We start from the raw sequence: 20,335 nt of genomic DNA, 5'->3' as shown, positions 1-20,335 counted from the left end.
CTATAATACATTTATTATTACAATGTCTTGGTATAACTGGGATATACAGGAATGCTAAACATGCATTAAAGTTCTAGACAATAATATGCAAAAAGGTGCACAAAACTAGGAGAGCATACAGGAATATGTATTGCACAATGGGATGTGGCTAATAAGATACACAGATTTGCATTGCACCCTAGTCTTGTAAATAAACCAAATTATTTCAAAACAACATTTTACTATTACTTTTAAAGTAAAATAGTAAGGGAGTATACTCTAGCATTGTAATATTCAGTGTGAAGTATAAAAATGAAACAAAATTAGCTCTTTGAAATCCATCCAAAACAAATGCTCAGTGTGTGTAAGGATTCAGAAACTGAACAGAACACCAAAGCAGCCTCGGAAATGAAAAAAGGCATTTCTAATCTAAGCATAACAGAGATGATAGTAAGCTGCCTAACTGCAGAGTGCGACAGCTGGGACTAGTGTTGCTAGGTTGCATTCCCAGCTGGAGGGCGATGCCTTGGTGATATCATTGGGCAGCACACCAATCACACGACGCCCAGCCATAGCTCTGCTCCCGGTATCCTGCCGGCCTTTTCAAACAGGAGAAGGAGTGAGAACAAAGGAACAGTATGTTGCGGGACACAGAGAGATAGCAGCAGCAGCCACAGAGGCCACAGCACACAGGGTAGACTGGAGAACTGAAGTGTTTTCCTGCAGAGAAAGGGAAAAACAGCATTGATGGAGTGCCCCAATACCAGCAGCCACAAGGGGAAGAAGAAGCCTGTACAGCCGGTCCACGGGAGAGAGAGCAGCAGCAGAGCTCTCAGCGACCAGGAATGAACAGGTAAGTCCTCTTTGTGTGTGTGTGTGTGTGTGTGTGTGCCCCAGCATAGTTCCAGGCCTCCTCCCCTGGTTCCCATTCCTAGCCACCTAACCCTTAGGCCGGCCATCCCTAGTCTCATCTCCCTTAAGCTTAGCCCTAAGCCAGATTCACAGCGCCTGCCCATAGGCCGGATCCACAACCACTGCCCCTTGGCCTGATTTACAGCTACTGCTTCTCGGCCGGATCCACAGCCACTAGCCGTAGACCGGGTCCACAGCAACTAGCCCTAGGCCGGATCCACAGTCATTGACCTTTGGCCGGATCCACAGCCACTGCCCCTTGGCCGGATTCACAGCCAGTGCCTCTCGGTCGGATCCACAGCGACTGCCCCTCGGCCGGATCCACAGCCACTGCCCCTAGGATGGATCCACAGCCATAGCTCCTAGGCCTCACTAGGTTCCCCTCCTGTACCACCTACCCCAGAAACACCTTAGTAGGCCACCCCTAGTCTAAGCCTGTAGTGAGTGTGTTTTTTCATATCGCTTAGTGTTTATATGCTGTATTGCAATTGTATGCTGTACCCCTCCTCTATTCCTGATTGTCCTCTTTGTTGTATCATTGCTGTGTTGCGTATCTCTTATTGCATATTGTGTGCGCATGATAGTTGTCAAGGTTGGTGCGCGAGCGTGTTTAGAAGCGCAGCAGCAGTTAGGAGAGAGACAGCCTAGGTAGGGAGACTGTGCTCTGTTTACAGGCATTGGTTGGCAGACAAGGACTTTGGAAGACCCCCCACCTCCGTGAGTGAGAACCCCCTGGAGCAGCAGGGACCGAGGGAGTTCCCGTAGTGGACCAGCTTGTGTGAGTATAGTCCGGTGAGGGCTATTTTCCTAGTGCACTCACCATGTGGAACTGCCCTCCTCATATTTCACACCACCCCTTTACAGCAAAACGAGTGCCCAGCATACGAGACAATGGGCCCTCTCCCCTGTTGTGTTCAGGTACACAGACACCCCCCCCCTTCCCCGCAGACAACGTCGAGGAGAGGGGAGATGCTCCCAAAGATGACCAGAGATCGGCGCGGTGCGTAGGGTAAGTGTGAGTCCTTTCCCCGTCCCAGGCCACCATCCATAACCCTACCCCTTACAAGAGGACAGTTGTTTTACTCCTAATTCTACAAGAGGCCTATTTCACACTCCAAAAACTAAACATCGTTGCTGATTTATAAAAGGAATTTTATATTATGCACATTAGCTGCGAAGATCAACTTTCAAAGGTATTGTCAGAGGCAGTTTTGAACTAGGCATGTCACCACCTCTACCCAAGATAACACGCATCATATATATATATATATATATATATATATATATATATATACACAAATGAACAGCACAATATAAAGCTTTTACTGTTGTAAATTAAATTTAAAATAAATAAAATTGTGCTCAGATAAAGGTATAGTACTTCTGCTAAATTAACCAAATTTATTTACCTAACTGAAAATTTAAACTATGGACTTTCTAGTTTAAGGGCTAGATTTACTATACTGCGGGTTTGAAAATGTGGAGATGTTGCCTATAGCAACCAATCAGATTCTAGCTTTCATTTATTTAGTGCATTCTACAAAATGACAGCTAGAATCTGATTGGTTGCTATAGGCAACATCTCCACATTTTCAAACCCGCAGTTTAGTAAATATACCCCTAAGACTTTCTATTTCTTCTTTAAAATCAGTCAATGCACAGCCAATTTATAAAATACTGTATACATAGGGCATAGTTCATCTAAATTAGCATAGACTGGGTACAAGATACAAGGGCAGACTATAAATAAAGGAATACATTATCTGATAGCAGCAAAGTATTAAGTATGACAAAAGAGTCCCATATTGACGAAAGCACTTAATCAGCATACATGTCGGCGTAAGTGAATTTAACCTTACCTGCAAGCAGTTAAAATGCCACATCACAGGCCGACCAATGAGGAAAGTAAGGGGAGTGTCTGGAGCTCTGTCTATATAAGTCCTTGCATGTCACATGCCCTTTCTTATTCACTGCTCAAGACCCCAGGAGAAAAGCTGCTGAGAAAGGATTCGTATACAGTTTATACAACTTGCTGATAACTTCTTTGTGTACCCTACATTTTATTTCACAACTTTTCATCACATCCACTGCTTATCCCTCCTTTACCTCCCCTCCTCTTCCCTTTCATAGCCCTCTCCAGTTTTCACCTCGAACACGTAGAGCGCTGGTGGAGGAAATTTTATCACCGCCCGTCAACCTCCCAACAGTGCTCCTGTGCTGGCTGTTGTGTGCTTTGTCAAATAGACAGGAGGACCGCCGGAAGGGGAAGGGGCAGCAGCACTTCCTCACACCAGGCGACCCAGCATTTTCTCATACAGACACCTATCACCACTATTATATCTGGCCAAGCAACCAGGATGCACTTCACTCTGCCAGCAGGGGGATATGAGCCATTACAACACAGCATACCACCCAGTCAGTATTGCCGTTAACCCCTCCATTACCAGTCACAAACACTGAGATCTCCCATCCTGCCTCTCATCAACTTTATTTCCCACCAAGCCCCTTTATAATTAACAATCCCAGAGGATTGGGCTGGGGAGCGCAGCTCTATAATACTCCCTCTGCGGCATGTCGATCCCTTTACTAACAACAGACTTTATTGGACAGATATAGCACCCCTTTTGATTCTAATTGCAATACCCCCCAAATAAACTATATATGAACAACCCTCTCCCTTTCCCCACCGCCCAGCAGGCTTGTCCCCTTAATGAGCCTGCCAATTGACACTTATGGGTCACAATACGTAAGCTCCCAATATGCCCCAGCTTTTGAGAGTTTGGGCAGTTGTAGGAATGTCAAGGTTCAGCATTTTTCTCCTCTTTTATTCCCTACTTGCCTATTAGGCAAGATATTACTTGACCCCATGCCCTTTCAACCCTTACACCCTTCTCACTATCCCCTCCCTATAATACTGCGAGGTACGAGACCACAACAGGCTGCCCCAGTAATAGTGTCATCGACTACCTTCATTCTAGCACTGCTAGCATTTCAGAGTTACCGTTTCCACAGGCCATATTCAGGAATGACTCCCAACGAGTAGAATATGAAGCGCCGTTAGGCAGTACCCATTCTAATTGCCCACAAAGCCAGATAATACAATTTAGGGAACGTGGAGGCCCTTACCCTCATTCCCCATTCGATTACCCCAGAGGCCGGCCCAGCCCCCCACAAGGAATACTAATTTTACACTTAACCGTGATACATATGGATGACAAGACGGTCTGACCAGGCCATGAGCACCATACCCCCCAGAGAACTGAGTACAGAATGTCAGACACTTTAATAACAGCCATTGCCCAATCAATTAAACCCACTGAAACCCCCCTAGGGTGAATGAAAGTAGTGTGGCGGATGCTAACATGTTTTTGGTTGCAGACTCACAGAGCCAGAATACCATTGTGACAGACAAAAACATCTCCAGATCAGCCGAAGACATCAACCCGACAGCCGGCAGCACAGACATAATTACATCCGTATTTCCGCCGTCAGGAGCTACAAATGAGGCAAGCGTCACCTCCACCTCTGGTGAGAATCTTTTATTTCCTAGATGAAAAGACGGACGTCTGGCGGTACCTACACATGATTAACAATATGTATCAGAAAGATGATCCCTTGGTTTGGCCCTTGTATGACAACATCTTTGGAAGGAAAATGAGTGAACGGTCTTGCATGCCTTTAGGTAGCAAGAACATTGACACCTGCGGGTAAATGTATTAATCTCCGGGTTCTTCAACACCCGGGAGTTCGGCATCTTCGGCGTTTAAATTCAAAGCGGCGCTGCCTTGTAAAGGGAAGTTTCCCTTTACAAGGCAGCGCTGCTTTAAATTTAAACGCCGAAGATGTCGAACTCGCGGGTGTTGAAGAACCTGGAGATTAATACATTTACCCCTTGGTTGGACTTGATGTGGCCTAGCAACAAGACGTCAAACATCTCGGTCCACAAGCGATTTCACTATGCAGGGAGGGGTACAGCAACCTTCCCTCCCAAAAATAAATTATTTTCCTTCAACAAGGGATCCTGTTCCCATGGCACTGTGTGAAAGTATCACCAAGTGTGCTCAATCTGCAGAGGAGAACATCTCGCTACGGAATGTACTAGGCCCATATCCAACGCAGGCCAGGGAAGATGAGCTCAGGCGGCAACTACGCATTAACGCCCCCTGCCAATTAAGCTGTTAACCCTAGAAAGGTGGCTTAGCTTGCACCCCAATCAAGAGAATGCCTCCTTTTTGAGGCAAGGTTTAAATTTTGGTTTCAAACTCCCAATTCAAGATACCCTATGTCCACTCATCCCCTGAAAATTAAAATTTGTGCAAAGTTTCCCCGAAGTACTGTCGGATAAAATAGCTAAAGAAGTTAGCTTGGTCCGTATGCTAGGCCCATTTGCAAACCCTCCCATACCTGATCTGATAGATTCTCCAGTCAGGGTAGTTCCAAAGAAAACCCCCCGGAAAATTTAGGCTCATTCAGCATCTTTCTTACCCTTTTGGCAACTAAGTAAACAATGCTATAGATCCAGTCCACAGTACAGTGAATTACCAATCATTCGAATCAGCTTTAACTTTAGTGCAAGAATTTGGCCATGGTTTATTGCTAGAAAAACTAGATATATAATCAGCATTTAGACTATTACCACTGCACCCTGACTTATTTAGATTCATGGGTTTTAGACACGAAAATTAATTTTACATTGACCACTGCCTGCCCATGGGGTGATCCATTTCCTGCGCTTACTTCGAAAGGTTCAGCTCTTTCCTACACCAGGGTCTGCATGCAGGAACTTGTCACCATGGAATAGCGCATTACCTTGACGATTTCCTTATAATCAGTCCCGTGGGTTCCCATCAGTGGGCTAGCAATTTGCCTGTACTGGGAGTGAACACAGCTCATGACAAAACAGAGGGCCCAGTCTCCTGTCTGTCCTCCTTAGGAATAGAAATTTATACAGCAGCAGGTTGCTGTCATCTCCCACTATTTAAACCTCCTGGATTCACCTGTCTGATGCCTGTTCTCCAAGCTCACTTCCTGTAGCCTGTGGTTCTGGTTCCTGTGCTCCTTGTGGATCTTCCTCTATTCCAGCCTGCTCTCAGTTCGTGGTCTGTGTTGAACCATCGCTGCTCCAGTACTCTTCTAACAATCTCCAGTGTACTTCATTGTGACAGCTCCGGTTCTCTCATCGCTACCACTCAGATCTGCTACCACTATTGTAACTCATCAGCTGTTACCACGGGTTACTTCCGCTACTTCAGCCTGCTCTCAGTCTTTGCCAGAGTTGAACTATCGCTGCTCCAGTACCACTACTACCATCTTCAGTGTACTTCATCGTGACAGTTCCAGTTCTCTCACCGCTATCACTCAGAATTGTTACTACTATTGTGACTCATCAGCTGTTACCACGAGTCACCCCTGCTGCTGCAGTCTGCTCTCAGTCTGTTCCAGTAATGCTATTTAACAACTCAACTATACTACATCGCGACAACTTCCGTTCTCTCACCGCTATCACTCAGAGCCGCTACTACTGCATCTCATCTATTATTGCTACGAGTTACCTCGGCCACTTCAGTTGCTCTCAGTCTCCTGCTGTATTGAACTATTGCTGCTCCAGTACTATTATACCACCTCTCCTGTGCTTCAATGTGACAGCCCCAGTTCTCTGACCGCTATCACTGTGGACCGCAACTGCCTCGGTGACTCATCGCCTGATTCCCCAGTTATCTCCACTTCCTTGTGTGGTCTGCACAATTCCAGTGCTATACTCCAGCTGTTCCAGTACCTCTACCTATCACCCTTGTGACAGCCTCTGTTTCTCCTGGTTGCACCACAGGACATCTACTCTCCTTGTGCCTCATCTGTAGCTGCCCGTGTCACCTGGCTCCTCCACACCGTTCTGCTGTACACCCACTCACAGGACCGCGACCTGCAGGTTTGTTTCCGCAAAGTCCATACCTCCTTGCAGGGGTTCCTGGCGTAAACCACCGGTCTGTTAGACTCCACACCTGTGGGTGGGCTATGCGATGTCCAGCAAAGCCTAGGGATCAATTTTCTATAAGCCAACCGTGACAGACGCATCGGATTCTCTTGGTTTCAGCGCTTACCTGAATGGAGATTGGTGCGTTGCCTGCTGATCAGAAGCTTGGCATCAATGTAGCATAGCCTCCAACCTTTTAGTTTTGGAACTTTTCACGTTTATTGTAGAAGTAAGAACAAGCCAAATGTCTGATCCCCCAGGGGAGCCTTCTGCTAAAGACCTTTTACAACATCTGGTTTCACGCATAGAGCAACAGGATAGTATCCAACGCCAACTCTTGCAGTGTTTCCAGACTCTGACCAGTCGTCTGGATATTCTACAGGCTACTCACCCAACGGTGGCTAGTTCTCCTCAGGAACAGCGCTCTGCTCTTCTGACTGTATCTTCTTCGTTAAGACTGCTTACAACGGCAAAATTGCCAAACTTTGGCGTGGTTTTAGTAACCAATGTTCCATACAGTTTGAATTACAGCCCCAGAATTTTCCTTCTGACAGGACCAAAATAGCTTACATTATTTCTCTATTGTCTAACCAAGCTCTGGCTTGGGTCTCTCCCCTATGGGAACGAGAGGATCCTTTGCTCAATAATTACCTTGTGTTCTTGGCCACCTTCCGGCGGATCTTTGATGAGCACTGACGTGTTTCCTCAGCCTCTACCAGCATTCTCAGACTTTGCCAAGCTACCAACACAATTGCTCAGTACGTTATAGAATTTCGTACCCTCTCCTCAGAGCTGTCTTGGAATAATGAAGCCTTGGTAGCCGCATTCTGGTAAAGTCTATCGGACAAAATCAAGGATGTACTGGCATCTCAAGAACTTCCTACCACATTGGATGCTATAATCTCACTATGTAACAAAGTGGATCTTCGTTTCCGCGAAAGGTCGTCTGAGCAGGAACATCCTAACCGTTCATCCATCAAAACTGCTCTTCGTCCCCACTCAACCTCCCCTACTCTTTAAGAGCCTATGCAAATTGGGAGAACTCGGTTAACATCTAAAGAAAGAGAAAGGAGATGCTTAAACAAATTAGGTGTTTATTGTGGCGAGTCCGGCCACTTTTTGAATTCCCGTCCTAGGAGGTCAGGAAATGCCAGGCCCTAGTCTGCTCCGGGGAGGTCAGACTGGGGACATTTGAAGCCTCCTCACGCTCTGCTTGTCTTCTCACAGTCTCCATATTATGGGATTCCTCTGAAGAATTCTCCCAAGCACTGGTGGACTCAGGTGCTGCGGAAAATTTTATTTCCTGGTGCCTTGTATCCCAATGTTCTATTCCAGTTGTTCCCTTGGAGACTCCTGTAACCACCACTGCCATTGACTGCTCTCAACTCCCGGGAGGTATGGTCCGCAATCAAACCATACCTCTCACTCTCCATGTTGGGGTTCTGCATTCTGAAACCATCTCTTTTTTTGTGTTACCACACTCCACTACTCCCATTATCCTAGGTCTACCCTGGCTTCGAGTACATTCTCCCAGCCTGGATTGGAATACCTCTGAAGTTTTGGCCTGGGGATCTCAATGTCGCTCCAATTGTCTAACTAAAGTCAAACCGATTAAGGTTCTTTCTTCCTCCACGAAAACATTTCCTCCGGGACTTCCTCCTCAATATCAAGACTTCGCGGATGTGTTTGACAAGGTCCAAGCTAAACTTCTGCCCCCCCACTGCCTTTGGGATTGTCCGATAAAATTACTCCCAGGGGAAAATCCTCCTAGAGGAAGAGTTTTTCCACTTTCCCAGCCATAAACTTCGGCCATGTCTGTATATGTCAAAGAAAATCTGCAGAGGGGATTCATCAGGCCATCTGTCTCTCCTGCCAGAGCGGGTTTTTTTTTGTGGAAAAGAAGGACGGATCTCTCCGCCCCTGTATTGATCATTGGGGTCTCAATGCTGTTACGGTAAAAAATCAGTATCCTATCCCTCTCATTACCGAGTTGTTTGACCGCATCAAAGGGGCCAAAATCTTCTCTAAACTAGATCTACAACAGGTCTACGACCTGACCCGCATTCGCCCTGGAGACGAATGGAAGACAGCGTTTAACACTCATGATGGTCACTACGAATACTTAGTGATGCTCTTCGGGCTTTGTTATGCCCCAGCTGTCTTCCAAAGTTTCATCAACAAGATCTTCAGAGACCTGCTCTATTCATATGTAGTCGTCTACTTGGACGACATTCTCATATTTTCCCAGGACCTTCATTCTCATTACCAACATGTCATTGAGGTTTTGTCTAGGTTGCGGCAGAACCAACTATATTGTAAGCTAAAGAAGTGCTCATTTGAAGCTACATCAATGCCTTTCCTAGGTTACATCATCTCCGGATCTGGGCTACAGATGGACCCTGAGACAGTTCGGGCAATCTTGGATTGGCCACGTCCAGCCACTCTTAAAGCAGTACAACGCTTTTTGAGCTTCTCTAACTATTACAGGCAATTTATCCCGGGGTATTTCACCATTGTTGCTCCCATTACGGCTCTTACGAAAAAAGGGGCCAATACCAAGAACTGGACAGAGGAGGCCGTAGATGCATTCACATTCCTGAAGCCAGCCTTGTCTTCTGCACCCATCCTCAGACAACCCAAACTTTCGCAACCCTTCTTTCTAGAGGTCGATGCTTCTGCCATTGGAGTAGGAGCGGTACTGGCCCAGAAGTATCCTCCTAACAGACTACTTCCTTGTGCCTTTTTCTTCAGCAAGATTCTACACGCAGAGAAGAATTATACGATTAGAGATAGAGTGCTGTTGGCCATGAAATTGGCTTTGTCAGAATGGCCGTACCTTTTGGAGGGGGCTCAGCATGTGGTTACCATTTTTACTGACCATAAAAATGTGTTGTATCTACAGTCTGCTCAGTGCCGCAACCCTCGCCAGGCTCGTTGGTCTCTGTTTTTTTCCCATTTCAACCTCCATGTAACCTTCAAACCTGGCCATCTTAATAAAAAGGCAGATGCACTCTCCAGGGCCTTCAGCTCCGAACTGAATTCCGATCTTCCTCTCAGTCGTCCCATCCTGGATCCTAAATGTTTAATAGTACTCACTACGACTAATTCTCCTCCTCCTGGGAAAACATTTGTTCCTGTCTCTCTTCGGAAAAATTGCTCCTCTGGTGTCATGCCTCCAGATTCTCTGAACACGCGGGGTTCCTCAAGACCTATGAGCTATTTTCCCGCTCCTATTGGTGGCCCTCTATTCGATCAGATGTCAAAGATTTTGTAGCTGTTTGTAATGTATGTGCCCAACACAAGAGTCCTCGTGCAAGTCCTATGGGTCCATTACAACCATTGTCCATGCCCACTAAGCCCTGGACTCACATCAGTATGGATTTCGTTACTGATCTTCCATGCAGTAAGGGATGTAATACCATTTGGGTCATTGTGGACCGCTTCTTGAAGATGGCTCATTTTGTTCCTCTCACTGGTCTGCCATCTTCATCAGTTTTTGCTCAACACTTCATAAAAGAGATTTTTCGACTGCATGGTTGTCCCATGGAAATTGTATCTGACAGAGGGGTTCAATTTACCTCGAAATTCTGGCGTGCCCTCTGTAAAACCCTGGGTATACAACTCAATTTTTCCTCGGCTTATCAATCACAGTCTAATGACCAAACTGAAAGGGTAAATCGGAATCTGGAGACATTCATCAGATTATTCTCTTCCGCCTCTCAAAACAATTGGGTTGATCTCCTGCCATGGGCCGAATTTGCACATAACAATCTCTTCCATGAGTCTACTGCTGCTACTCCATTCTTTATTGTTACTGGACTTCATCCGCTGCTTCCCAGGTTTTCTCCTCTCCCACCCAGCCATGTTCCGGCTGTTGAAGATACCATCCACAACTTTTCCACCATATGGACTAAAGTAGTTGCTAATCTTAAAAAGACCTCCTTACGCTATAAAACCTTTGCAGACAAGAGGCGCCGAGCAGTTCCAGCACTCAAGGTGGGAGACAAGGTCTGGCTATCTACACGAAATATCCGTCTCAAAGTACCATCTATGAAGTTTGCCCCTTGTTTCATTGGACCCTACAAGATACTTCGGGTCATCAATCCAGTATCATATAAGTTTCAGCGGCCCGCTTCCCTCCATATCTCTGACTCATTCCATGTTTCTCTTCTCAAACCACTCATCATCAACAGGTTCTTCGTTCCAGTTTCCACTTCTACTGTTCCCAAATTCTCTCAGCAACAAGAATTTGAAATTATACAGATCCTGGATTCCAAGGTTTCCATAGGTACTACCAAATACTTGATAGATTGGAAGGGCTTTGGTCCCGAAAAACGCTCTTGGGTTAACGCTTCCGATATCCATGCAACAGCTCTGCTAGGAAAGTTCCATGCGCAGTTCCCACGGAAGACTTCGTCTAAGCATCCAGTGGCCACTTTTAAAGGGGGGGAACTGTAATGCTTCGGTCCCGCAAGTAATACCTGTTCCGTTACCCGCATCTCATTGGTTTGGAAACTGCCATGTTCCAGCGTCAGACAAACTTCATTCATTTCATTCAGCTATACTCAGTTTAGCACAGGTGCAAATCCATTGCACTTCTGGACCTCCCTCATTTTCTGAGCATTCCTAGAGCACTATTTAAACCTCCTGGATTCACCTGTCTGATGCCTGTTCTCCAAGCTCACTTCCTGTAGCCTGTGGTTCTGGTTCCTGTGCTCCTTGTGGATCTTACTCTATTCCAGCCTGCTCTCAGTTTGTGGCCTGTGTTGAACCATCGCTGCTCCAGTACTCTTCTAACCATCTCCAGTGTACTTCATCGTGACAGCTCCGGTTCTCTCATCGCTACTACTCAGATGTGCTACCACTATTGTAACTCATCAGCTGTTACTACGGGTTACCTCTTCAGTCTGCTCTCAGTCTCTGCCTGAGTTGAACTATCGCTGCTCCAGTACCACTACTACCATCTTCAGTGTACTTCATCGTGACAGTTCCAGTTCTCTCATCGCTACCACTCAGAGCTGCTACTACTATTGTAACTCATCAGCTGTTAGCACGGATTACTTCCGCTACTTCAGTCTGCTCTCAGTCTTTGCCTGAGTTGAACTATCGCTGCTCCAGTAATACTACTACCATCTTCAGTGTACTTCATTGTTACAGTTCTCTCATCGCTATTACTCAGTCGTTATTACTATTGTGACTCATCAGCTGTTACCACTGGTCACCCCTGCTGCTGCAGTCTCTGGCTGTATTGAACTCCTGCTGTTCCAGTACTGCTTTTTACCATCTCAACCGTACTACATCGCAACAGCTTCCGTTCTCTCACCGCTATCACTCAGAGCCGCTACTACTGCATCTCATCTATTGTTGCTACGAGTTACCTCGGCCACTTCAGTTGCTCTAAGTCTCCTGCTGTATTGAACTATTGCTGCTCCAGTACTATATTACCACCTCTCCTGTACTTCATTGTGACAGCCCCAGTTCTCTGACCGCTACCACTGTGGACCGCAACTGCCTCAGTGACTCATCGCCAGTTATCTCCACTTCCTCGTATGGTCTGCACAATTCCAGTGCTGTACTCCAGCTGTTCCAGTACCTCTACCTATCACCCTTGTGACAGCCTCTGTTTCTCCTGGTTGCACCACAGCACATCTACTCTCCTTGTGCTTCATCTGTAGCTGCCCGTGTCACCTGGCTCCTCCACACCGTTCTGCTGTACACCCACTCACAGGACCGCGACCTGCAGGTTTTGCGCCGCAAAGTCCATACCTCCTTGCGGGGGTGCCTGGCGGAAACCACCGGCTTGTTAGACTCCGCACCTGTGGGTGGGCTATGCGATGTCCAGCAGAGCCTAGGGATCACTTTCCTATAAGCCAACCGTGCCAGACGCTTCGGATTCCCTTGGTTTCAGCGCTTACCTGAATGGAGATTGGTGCGCAGCCCGCTGATCGGAAGCTTGGCATCAATGTAGCATAGCCTCCAACCTTTTAGTTTTGGAACTTTTCACGTTTATTGTAGCAGTAGAACTCTGGGCCCCCATCATGAGAGATAAATACCTAGGGGTATATTAAATACGGGTTTGAAAAAGTGGAGATGTTACCTGTAGCAACCAATCAGATTCTAGCTGTTATTTTGTAGACTGTACTAAATAAATGATGACTAGAATCTGATTGGTTGCTATAGGCAACATCTCCACTTTTTCAAACCCGCAGTTTCGTAAATATACCCCATAGTTATTTGGTGTGATAATCTGGGTGCTATACAGGCTATAAACAAGCAGAGCACTTCATCTCCATATGCCATTAGTCTTCTGCGGATTCTCATTCTTCGTTGTCTGGAATATGACATCTTGCTTAAAGCACAACATGTTCCAGGGGTCAAGAACGGTATTGCTGACTCCCTATCGCGTTTTCAATGGCATCGTTATAGGGCATTAGCATTGCACGCTAATCTTATGGGAACAACGCGTACCCTGTTAGCCGTGACCCTGCTGGTACCTAACATCTCTTCCGGTGCTCTGTCCAGTCAGCAGATCTCTGGCCTGCCTCCACTCCGTGGCTACCTCCTGTACGTGTACACGGCCGTGTGAGTATAAACTTATACTACCTTGAGTTTAAGTCCTGGGGACATCTGAGTACCTGTGAGCATAACCAGTCTCTATGGGAAAGGCGGCTGCTAAAGGTGCAGACCTCTGCTACTAGTTCCATAAGTTTATGCCGCACTGGTTGTCGTAACATTATAACCAGCCAGTGAAGATCGGAGTGAATTCTGCCATAGACAACAGTGACCCGTAATTTTCTCCAGCCCAGGCCCTGGCTAATTATATCCAGGCTATTTCTCAAGTGGTACAGGGCCTATCTTATCGCTTGTCAGCTCAAGAAGTGGCCTCCAGAAACCTGCAGCCTCAGCCAGCCTCCTCTGGCGTCCCCCCGGAGCCAAAGTTGAATTTGCCCGATCGATCGGGAAGCAGGTCCTCCTTCCGCAACTTTAAGGAGAGCTGCAGGTTATACTTCCGCCTGAGACCATGCTTCTCTGGCTCTGAACAGCAAAGAGTCGGGATTGTTATCTCTCTACTCCAGGGTGATCCCCAGTCTTGGGCCTTCTCCCTTCCTCCAACGAGTCCATCCTTACAAACCGTGGATGCCTTCTTCCAGGCCTTTAGTCTGCTATACGACGACCCAGACAGAGTGGCCTCAGCTGAGTCCCATCTCCGGGCATTAAGGCAAGGACGTCGTTCTGCTGAGGAATATTGTGTGGAATTCCGGCGATGGTCAACTGACAGTGCCTGGAATTATCCAGCACTGCGGAGTCAATTCCACTTGGGCCTTACCGAGCAGATCAAGTACTCCCTAGTTCAGTATCCTGTACCCGCCTCACTTGAAGATTTGATGCAGTTTGTCATTAAGATTGACCGTCGAATCAGAGAGAGGAAAACTGAACGAGAGTCATCAATACCTCCTTGCTCACCACCCAGGTCTGGTTCTACTTTTCTGGATTCCTCTGAACCCATGCAGTTGGGCGCTTATAGTCTGCCTCCGGAGGAACGCTCTAGGCGACGCTCACTAGGCCTTTTTGTTTGTATTGTGGCCAATCAGGCCTCCTAGTTCGTTCCTGTCTTAGAAAGTCAGAAAACGCCAAAATCTAAGCGCTGGGTATATCATTCATGTCCCCCCTTCATAATATACCGGACGTAACAAAAGCTTCATAGTCGTAAAAGCCCTAAAAGTTTTGGGTCATGAGAGACCAATTCCTGAAGACCTGAGGCGAACAGTCGATATTCAGCTATTGCGACAACTAATGCAGTCCCTTCAATCTGTAACCGAAAACACTTTTGAATGCTGTTATTTTAGAAAGCCTTTGCGCTAGCGTTTTATGGCACATCTAGAATTTCCGAACCGATAGCGCAGTCTAAACTTCACCCCCGCTCAGGTCTATTGACTCAACACATAGTCATTCAAAACTCTAAAGTATTATGTAAGATCATAAAGTCCAAAATAGACCAGGCTGATAAAGGTTCATGGATATCTGCACGCTTATACTGAGATTTGTTCAGTGAAGTTGGCAAATCACTTTTCTAATAATAGGCCAGTCCACTCCCCCATATTCCTAGTACATTTGGATAATTCCCCGCTCACGCGGTTTCAATTCCAGTCAATTTTCAAAAAAGCCTTAAGTTTTATGGATTTGGACCCATTACAATATGGCATCCATTCCTTCCGGATTGGTGCATTGATAGCAGCCATTTAAACATTGGAGAGATGGAAATTGATGACATATAAGAAATACATTAGGCCCACTGTCTAACCATATGTGCTTTGTTTTTCCCTGACTACTTTGTTGGCTGACTTTCACTTTTCTCTCTCCTCCTTTCAGGTAGCCCTTGGCTCTGCTGCTTGTCACTTTTATGCGAGGGCGTGAGGGGGATTTTCCACTTTTTTTCCTCGGACCAAGGCCTGATTAGTGGTGTGCCTCCGGGGTTTTTTGGGTTTTTTACCTTCATATGGGCTGCCACCTGCTCTCAAACCCCCACCCCTCCTCTGCCTTTTCTTATCCCCCCCCTTTTGTTGTTGTCTTCGTACTAACATTTGGATGGCTCCGTAATCGAACACCCCTTGTTAACTACAGGACAAGCGCAGCTGTTTGGTAAGGATCGGGTTCACCACACAGATGAAGGTTTAGTTTTATTCATTCAGCGGATCTATAGTCACTTAGAAGTTTTTGTGTAGGTTAGGTAGTCGTGGGCTGTCAGTCCCCTAAGGACATCCACCCTGGTAGAAATTCAATGTGCACAATGGCTGGTCGTTACTGCGCTATCGCTGATTAACTGCAGGTGCTACCCCCTTCGAGGAACGTGATTCTTGGTCCTTTCTGATGAGGATCCCTTGGCCGGCTTCTGAGGGCGTGCCATTGTGTAGTTGGGAGGGGGTGTAGTCACTCTGACGCCAGATTTAGCACTGGCCAGGCAGTTAAGGATTTGTTCTGTTAAGTTCAGTAGGCTGTTAGCCATCAATGCTAGGTTCCAAATATCAGTTTCGCTGCCTCATCGTTCACTTTCACCACCATTTATTTAAATATTAATAAACTGTGACCTTCTTTAGCCACTTTCGTATGTCTCAGTGTCTTAATAATTAGATAAGTTATGCAAGTTTGTATATGTCATTAGGAAGTTATGGTTAAGCGAGTGAAACCCATCCAGGTTATGCAGTTTATGACATGAGAGTCCCATATGGACAAAAGAACTTTAACGCATACATGTGGGCATAAGTGAATTTAATCTTACCTGCAAGGAGTTAAAATGCCACATCCCAGGCCAACCAATAATGGGAGTGTCTGGCACTCTGTCTATATAAGTCCTGGCATGTCACATGCACTTTCTCATTCACTGCTCGAAATCCCACCCACCTATAGCCTTTATTGGACCAACCTGCTTCCGTGTCATGCGAGTTTTAACCTGGTTCTTCCCCATGCCACAGAGCAGGCACAGTTGATAGGAAGTCACTGTGGGCAGTGGCTGATTGTTACAGCGTTATCGCTGATTGACCGCAGGTGCTACCCCCTTCGAGGAACGTGACTCGTGGTCCTTTCTGATGATGATCTCTTGGCTCACTTCTGAGGGCTCACCATTGTGTATTCGGGAAAGGATGTAGTCACTTTCACGTCAGATTTAGCGCTGTCAGACAGTTAAGGATTTGTCCTGTTAAGTGCAGTAGGCAGTTAGCCAACCATGCTTGGTTCCAAATATCAGTTTGATTTAGTTGCCTCACAGTTCACTTTCACCGACATTTATTTAAATATTAATAAACTGTGACCTCTCTTTAGCCACTTTTATAAGTCTCAGTGTCTTTATTATTAGATAAGTAAGTTTGTATATGTCATTAGGAGGTTGTGGTTAAGAGAGTGAAATGCATCCAGGTTATGCAGTTTATTATTATAGATAGTATTACTATTTTTTTTTATTACTTTTTTTTATTTATTTATTGTTATTTATTTTTTATTATCTATCAACATCAGGCAAGATATACTTGGTAGTTCTGGCTCTTCAATGTGTTAGACAAGTAAAATAATGTGATTTTTCATTTAAATGTCCTGCTGGCGGCCCATGGACTGATAAGTTCAGGCAATTTAGACATCACTCCTTTTGTGAGCCGAAAAAAATCAGTTTGCCTGAGGTCCCAGACTTTCATGGCTAAATTGGTCACAGATATAGTTGTAAAATGCTTGGTTTAAAAGTTGAAATTTGATAATGTGTGGTCACAATCACTAAGCATGTATAAATATTGTAATGTGACTGCGAATTTTATCCCTTTGAAGATTACAACTGGTGCAGCATACATGTCTTGCCTTTTGACGGGTAAGTGTGTGATTGATAGTGCCACGAAAACAACAAAAGTTATGCGTTCCCACAAAACACTATTAAATATGACCAGTTTCTAGGTACCTAAGTACAAATTTAATTCCCTTAAGTTGTTAAATACTATACATTCTCATTATAGACTAGGTAGTAAGGCTTACCTGTTGTCCAATATGCTTAGAGGGTTTTAGGGGAGGGTACCTGGGTTTCTGTTGAGGGACTGGCAGTCACAGCTCCAACAAAGCAGTATTGAGTGTGGGAGAAAGTAACCATACAGACCATTGACATGTCCTTTTGCCAAAGCTGCATGTGCAACATAGGTGGGTCTGCTCAAGAGTCAAGGTGGCCCTCAGCATCCTGCCAATGTGGGGCTCAGTTTATTTTTATTAATTTTATATAGGGCAAGGCAGCACGGTGGCTCAGTTGTTAGCATTTCTGCATTACAACGCTGGGTTCATGAGTTTGATTTCCAACCAGGGTCTTTTTTTGTGTGGAGTTTGCTTGGGATTCCTCTGGGTGCTCCGGTTTCCTCCCACACTCTAAAAACATACTGGTATCTTAATTGGCTGCTTACAAAATTAATTAGTCCTTGTCTGTGTGTGTGTGTTAAGGAATTTAGACTGTAAGCTCCGATGGGATGGGGTCTGATGTGAGTGACAAATATTTCCTTTTTCAGTTCTGCTGAAAAATTACCATTTTTGAAAACCTAAGTGCTAGGACTGATAGTTGAATCTACTAAAATGAGGAACGCAGAGCCAGGATGTAATTGTGAACCCTATAACATGGCAAAAAAATTGCCAGAAGGGTAAGAACTATCCTGCCTCTAAAAGGTTACAATGTGAAAGGTTGAAAGAAGGAAAATGTCTTTATGAGCAGCCAGCAATATGTCTGGAGTAAGGACAGTCAATGGGGGGAATTCAATTTAAAAAACACTATTCCTGTAACTATGGTAATAGTGTGCATTATTATCGTTAGTACGGTAATTTCAACTCTGATTTTTGCTCGCAGCCACAAGCAAAAATCTGTGCTAAAATTACCAGACTAATGGTAATACTACGTGGGCTGCGTTGTTCTCTCGAACAACGTGGTCAATAGAATCCCCTCCCAATGAGTCTGATTCAGTCTCCCTGTTGCCTGGCATTAATTGTTTGCACATCTTTAAAATTACTATCCTTGTTTCTTTATAAAGTGTCAATCATATTGTGCAGTGCTAGACAGAGAATATATAGTAACTGACATAATTACCTGCACATTGGAACTTACAATCAAAATTTCCTTCCCCCTACACACAGACTAGGGTCCATTTTGTCACAAGCCAATTAACCTGCCAGTATGTTTTTGGTCTGTGGGAAGAAACTGGAGTGCAAGGGGTAAATATATCAAGCTCCAACTTTTATAGAGTGTTAAAATTGCGGCAAATGGCAGGTTAACACCTGCGATTTTAGTCCAAATCTCATAACCCGCAATTTTAGTCCAAAACTCATCAAATGTATCAAGCTGCGATTTTTACCCTGAACTTCAAAATCACTGGTCATCTCTGGCGCTTTGCTGCAATGTAGAACACTCCCGTGTATAGCTAACTCTCCTGTGTTGTAGCAGCGTGTTCTATAAACACATCACTGTAACACTGTTCTCTCATACTGCCGTATGTCCCGGCAGCTGTCAAAACTGTAAAAAATAGATGAAGTTGAAAAAAAAAAAAAGCGTGGGGTCCTCCCTCTATTTAGTATAACCCTAGTGCTGCCAGACTACTGCTGGTTCCGTGAAAATCAGGGAAAAAATTTGCGCAGGGTCCCCCCGATTTTCACAGGACCAGCACTAGGCAAACCAGCCGGGGTTGGTGGCACTATAGCAGGGGTCCCCCTACCATAATGACAAACCAACCCCAGGCCATTCAGCGCTGGGCTGGATTCCCTAGGGAGTGGGGTCCGCCGAAAGAAACGAGCAGGCCCCCCCTCTAGGGGCAACCAGCCCAGTGCTGAAAGCACTAGGGCTCTTTCTACCCCCGTGGGCTGTGGGTAGTAGGGTAATAACGGCGATATAATTAGAAAAAACAAACAGACACCATTTTGTTTTGTGGAACTACAAGTCCCATCCAGCCAGGGTGCCCTAAATAGTGTGGGCATGCTGCTACTTCTATAAATACAAGCACCAGCATACCCATGGCCGGACTTTGGGAATGGCAAATTTATTTTGGACTTGTTCAAGCCGGTTTACAAACATTTTAGGATTTAAAGCTGCTGACAACAGATGAAAATATCAGTGGTGAGTATATGGGGATATATTATTTTTAATAAAAATATGTGGTATTAATGAGGGTGTGGTGGTTTATTTAACATTTTATTTTGTGGAACTACAGGTCCCAGCCAGCCGTGGGTGTTAGGCAGAGATGGGCGGGCTCAGTTCCCCGAGAACCGAACCCGCCCGAACTTCACCTATTGCTCGGTACTCTGGGGCCAATTCGGATTCGAAATCAAGGCAAAACGTCATCGGAACATCGTAGGATCTTGGAGGTCGGTTCTCTCAATATTTGAAATCCATAAATACCCGCTTCCACAGCAATCCATCGCCATTTCACAGAGGGAGACAGTGCCTGCCGCTCCGAGGACAGTGGCAGGTGGGGAGTTTGACTGGGGTGGTACACCTGTCAAACCATAACGCAGGTGTCCTAAGGCGAGCTCAGGGAGGACAGAAACCTCCCGTGGAGCAGAAGGGCTAGGGGGTTAGGTCGCAGGCAGTATTAGAGCAGGGACAGAGCAATTATTCTTGCAATTCTTCTAGCAATTCTTCTAGCAGTAAGAGAGGATGATAGAAGAGGCATTTTTGCAAACATTACCAACTGTTTGGGGTGTCATATTCCCTCCTCCAGAAACTATTTTCTGGCTGCAGAAATAAAAAAATACCTAAAGTTTGGATTTTGCACTACAAGTGCTTTGGGGTGTCCCATATTCCCCAGTGTGAACAAACAATTTTTTGGATGGTGAAAGTATTATCTAGCAGCACTATCTATTTAATATTTTGCACTACAAGTGCTTTGGGGTGTCCCATATTTCCCAGTGTAAAACAACAATTTTTCTGGTGTTGAAAGTATTATCTAGCAGTACTAATTCTTTAATATTTTGCAC

At 45.5% G+C, this 20,335-nt stretch overlaps 1 long non-coding RNA gene across 2 annotated transcripts; it reads left to right on the top strand.

Annotated features, from left to right (window-relative positions):
• Positions 1-517: 517 nt before the first annotated feature.
• Positions 518-15,964, top strand: LOC142099411 (uncharacterized). 2 transcript variants are annotated; one of them, XR_012678540.1, is made up of 3 exons: positions 518-832; positions 1,566-4,419; positions 15,233-15,964. It is a non-coding gene; the product is annotated as an uncharacterized LOC142099411 (long non-coding RNA). The 2 variants fall into 2 exon arrangements; XR_012678539.1 differs by having other exon boundaries at positions 518-4,419.
• Positions 15,965-20,335: the final 4,371 nt, after the last annotated feature.

This window comes from Mixophyes fleayi, chromosome 8, assembly GCF_038048845.1.
Source record: "Mixophyes fleayi isolate aMixFle1 chromosome 8, aMixFle1.hap1, whole genome shotgun sequence".
Classification (NCBI taxonomy): domain Eukaryota; kingdom Metazoa; phylum Chordata; class Amphibia; order Anura; family Limnodynastidae; genus Mixophyes; species Mixophyes fleayi.
Note: the sequence above shows the minus strand (reverse complement) of the source record. Positions and strands in the feature narration are given on the sequence as shown.